Consider the following 5,269-nt stretch of genomic DNA (forward strand, 5'->3'; position numbering starts at 1 on the left):
AAGCTGAAACACTCCCTTGCTCTCTAGCTATAACCTACAGGTATGAGTAGATATACACAAGGGTGGGTCTTTTGGCCAAACCCATACACACACCCCACACATTCACTCAACCCAACATATATCCTTACTAGGTTGTTGATTGGTAGAAGTTTGCACCGTGTTTCTAAGTTATGTAACTGTTTTACTACTCAATCCAGTCATATCTCCATTTCCTTACATAATAGGTGTAGAAGCCTTCAAGTTGAAGTGTAGGACGTGAAATGATCTTGGTCCTTTCGGCCCCACTTTTCATAATTGTACAGGGAAAGCACATACATTTTCTATTGGTACTAATTAGTGGGGCATATCTATTTATATATAAAAAGTAATATAAGAGCTAACCAGAAAAAAGAGAATTAGTCTAGAAAATCACACAATAATCAGAAAAATCCAACCGTTAATTTTCCTACCCCACAATAATTAGCTAATGTGGACCAATGGATCTTAAAACATACAAATAATTACCCACCTCTACCCTTCAATAATTTTCCTTGCACCGCACTTTTTTATTGAAAAATCCTCGCCCTGCACATATTGATGATAATACACCTGAAACATCTACGATTCCATCTTCCCTCGGGATCTCATAACCCTTATAAATTAGGGTCTCATAGTATCACCCACGCAGCCGCCACAATCACACATGCAGCCGCCGTCCTTGCTTTGCCGATCCACTTTCCCATGCATACACATCAGTACATCGCAATAGTATTAGATATTGCCTCATGCATATAGACCAAGAAGCCTCTTTCCCATGTATGCATGCGTCTTTTTGACTACTTCAACATGTAGATGCGTTTTGCTTTGGTGGAAATCCATCCAGATGCATGCTTACTTCATCAAACAGTTTGATTATTATGTCTCTAATAGATGCATGCAAGACTGTTGGTGCACTGCGTGATGTACGTTGGCCGGCGAGCCGGCGGACGGAGCCAGGTATTCCTCAATTTGACACTCCTCTACATACTCACGCGAGATGTAGGTTGGGCTTGCCGGCCGGAGCCAGGTATTCATCACTTTGGTACTCCTCTACATACTCACGTCTCCTAACATAGCTAGCCAGAATGCATGCCTCTACACTGATATACATCAACCGAACAAGATTTTTTTTTCATAATGTGTTCCGCTTTTGTCATTGCACTGGTAGAAAAAGAGGCTTCCGTCCAGCCCCATTAGTCGCGAAACTGTAGGAACCGCGACTAATGAAGTCTTTAGTCGCGGTTCGGCAGACGAACCGCGACCAAAGGCTTGGGCCAGGGCGCTCGGTGGCCAGCTGGTGCACGTGAGGGGCTTTAGTCGCGGTTGGCCAGGCCAACCGCGACTAAAGGTGCCCAAAGGCCTTTAGTCGCGGTTGGCCTGGCCAACCGCGACTAAAGCTCCTCCCCTATATATACCAGTTCAGCGCACTCACTTAGCCATTTGGTGCCACTTCTCTTCACAAGGGGGTGTAGGTTTGCTTTTGGTTCCTCTTATGCACACAAGGTGTTTGATGAAATGCCCAACAGCGTGAAACAAACATGATATGAAGTGTTGGAGGCACACTTGAGGTTCCTCCTCGATCGCGGTTAGCAACTTGAACCTTTCATGCATGTGTGTCATTGATAAAATATGCATGTGTGTTGTTCATTGTTTAATTTCTATTGTTTATAGCTAGTTACTTTAACAAATGCATGATGGTTAATTATATATTTTATATTATAATAATGCAGATGAATCGGCAATGGATGTACGGTAACCGACTCTCCCGCGAGTTCACTACGGGTTTGAAAGATTTCCTCGTAGTGGCTAATGCGAACAAGCAGAAGGGTTTTGTTATCTGTCCATGTGTTGACTGTAAGAATCAGAAGGGTTACTCTTCCTCAAGAGAAGTTCACCTGCACCTGCTTCGGCACGGTTTCATGCCAAGCTATAATTGTTGGACCAAGCATGGAGAAAGAGGGGTTATAATGGAAGAAGATGAAGAAGGGGATGATTTCATCGATGAAAGCTATCTTGCTCATTTCGGTGATACTTTCATGGAGGATGCTGAAGGTGAAGGAGAAGGTGAAGGGGAAGGTGAAGGGGAAGGTGAAGGGGAAGGTGAAGGTGAAGGTGAAGAAGAGGCACGTGATGAGACCATTGATGATCTTGGTCGGACCATTGCTGATGCACGGAGACGCTGCGAAACTGAAAAGGAGAGGGAGAATTTGGATCGCATGTTAGAGGATCACAGAAAGTCGTTGTACCCTGGATGCGATGATGGTCTGAAAAAGCTGGGCTGCACACTGGATTTGCTGAAATGGAAGGCACAGGCAGGTGTAGCTGACTCGGCATTTGAAAACTTGCTGAAAATGTTGAAGAATATGTTTCCAAAGAATAACGAGTTGCCCGCCAGTACGTACGAAGCAAAGAAGGTTGTCTGCCCTCTAGGTTTAGAGGTTCTGAAGATACATGCATGCATCAACGACTGCATCCTCTACCGCGGTGAATACGAGGATTTGAATGAATGCCCGGTATGCACTGCATTGCGTTATAAGATCAGAGGCGATGACCCTGGTGACGATGTTGAGGCGGGAAACCCAGGAAGAGGGTTCTCGCCAAGGTGATGTGGTATGCTCCTATAATACCACGGTTGAAACGTCTGTTCAGGAACAAAGAGCATGCCAAGTTGTTGCGATGGCACAAAGAGGACCGTAAGTCGGACGGGGAGTTGAGACACACCGCAGATGGAACGCAATGGAGAAAGATCGACAGAGAGTTCAAAGATTTTGCAGCTGACGCAAGGAACATAAGATTTGGTCTAAGTACAGATGGCATGAATCCTTTTGGCGAGCAGAGCTCCAGCCATAGCACCTGGCCCGTGACTCTATGCATCTACAACCTTCCTCCTTGGTTGTGCATGAAGCGGAAGTTCATTATGATGCCAGTGCTCATCCAAGGTCCGAAGCAACCCGGCAACGACATAGATGTGTACCTAAGGCCATTAGTTGATGAACTTTTACAGCTGTGGGGCAGACCTGGTGTCCGTGTGTGGGATGAGCACAAAAAAGAGGAATTTAACCTACGAGCGTTGCTTTTCGTAACCATCAACGATTGGCCTGCTCTTAGTAACCTTTCGGGACTGTCAAATAAGGGATACAATGCATGCACGCACTGCTTACATGAGACTGAAAGTGTACATTTGCCAAATTGTAAGAAGAACGTGTACCTTGGGCATCATCGATTTCTTCCGAAAATTCATCCACTAAGAAAGAAAGGCAAGCATTACAACGGCAAGGCAGATCACCGGCCGAAGCCTGCGGAACGCACTGGTGCTGAGGTATTTGATATTGTCAAGGACCAGCAACGTTTGAAAGACCCTGATGACCGGCATCCGGAATGGTTTCAAGGTCGTGCCAGCTACGCTCTGACCAAAGAAGAGAAGGTCATCTTTTTTGAATGCCTGAGCAGTATGAAGGTCCCGTCTAGATTCTCGTCCAATATAAAGGGAATAATAAACATGGCGGAGAAAAAGTTCCAAAACCTGAAGTCTCACGACTGCCACATGATTATGACGCAATTGCTTCCGATTGCTTTGAGGGGGCTCCTGCCGGAAAATGTTCGAGTAGCCATTGTGAAGCTATGTGCATTCCTCAATGCAATCTCTCAGAAGGTAATCAATCCAGAAGATCTACCACGGTTACAGAACGATGTGATCCAATGTCTTGTCAGTTTCGAGTTGGTGTTCCCGCCATCCTTCTTCAATATTATGACGCACCTCTTGGTTCACCTAGTCGAAGAGATTTTCATTCTCGGTCCTGTATTTCTACACAATATGTTCCCCTTCGAGAGGTTCATGGGAGTATTAAAGAAATATGTTCGTAACCGTGCTAGGCCAGAAGGAAGCATCGCCAAGGGCTATGGAAATGAGGAGGTAATTGAGTTTTGTGTTGACTTTGTTCCTGACCTTAAGCCGATTGGTCTTCCTCGATCACGGCACGAGGGGAGACTAAGTGGAAAAGGCACGATCGGAAGGAAATCAACGACATGTATGGACGACCATTCTCTGACTGAAGCACACCACACTGTACTGACCAATTCCAGCTTGGTGGCTCCGTACTTTGAGAAACACAAGAATATTTTACGCTCGGACAACCCGGGGAAGCCTGAATCCTGGATTAGGAAGGCCCACATGGAGACTTTCGGCAGTTGGTTGAGAAAACATTTAATGAATGACAATGATGTTGTAGATCAGCTGTACATGTTGGCCAAGACACCATCTTCGACTATAACGACTTTCCAAGGGTACGAGATAAATGGGAATACATTTTACACGATCGCCCAAGATAAAAAGAGCACCAACCAAAACAGTGGTGTCCGCTTTGATGCAGCAACCGAGAATGGGCAAAAGGTCACATATTATGGTTACATAGAGGAGATATGGGAACTTGACTATGGACCCTCCTTTAAGGTCCCTTTGTTCCGGTGCAAATGGTTCAAGCTAACAGGAGGAGGGGTAAAGGTGGACCAGCAATACGGAATGACAATGGTGGATTTCAACAATCTTGGTTACCTTGACGAACCATTCGTCCTAGCGAAAGATGTCGCTCAGGTTTTCTATGTGAAGGACATGAGTAGCAAACCGAGGAAACGGAAAGATAAGAAAACGGTCAGTACATCATGCGATGATCCAAAGCGCCACATTGTTCTTTCAGGGAAAAGAAACATCGTGGGAGTGGAGGACAAGACAGACATGTCAGAAGATTATAATATGTTTGCTGAAATTCCGCCCTTCAAAGTGAACACCGACCCAAGCATTAAGTTAAATGATGAGGATGCTCCATGGATACGGCACAATCGTAAGCAAGCAGGGACACAAGGGAAGAAATGATGTGTAATAATTTATTGTACCAAACTTTGTTGAATGGATCATGTGAATTATATTACCCGTGATGTGTTTGGTGTCCATTTTCGAATGATTCGAGATACCACTGATGATACATGAAATTTCGAGTGATTTAGTCATACTCCTGCCTAGGCGTATAAAATTTTGAATTGAATTAGTTTTATTTTTCTGAATTTTTTGACATATTATTTGTATTTTTAACATTTTGAATTGAATTAGTTTTATTTTTCTTAATTTTTTGATATATTATTTGTATTTTTAGAATTTTGAATTGAATTAGTTTTATTTTTCTGAATTTTTTGATATAATATTTGTGTTTTTAACATATTGAATTGAATTAGTTTTATTTTTCTGAATTTTTTGATA

Source organism: Triticum aestivum, chromosome 6B (assembly GCF_018294505.1).
Source record: "Triticum aestivum cultivar Chinese Spring chromosome 6B, IWGSC CS RefSeq v2.1, whole genome shotgun sequence".
Classification (NCBI taxonomy): domain Eukaryota; kingdom Viridiplantae; phylum Streptophyta; class Magnoliopsida; order Poales; family Poaceae; genus Triticum; species Triticum aestivum.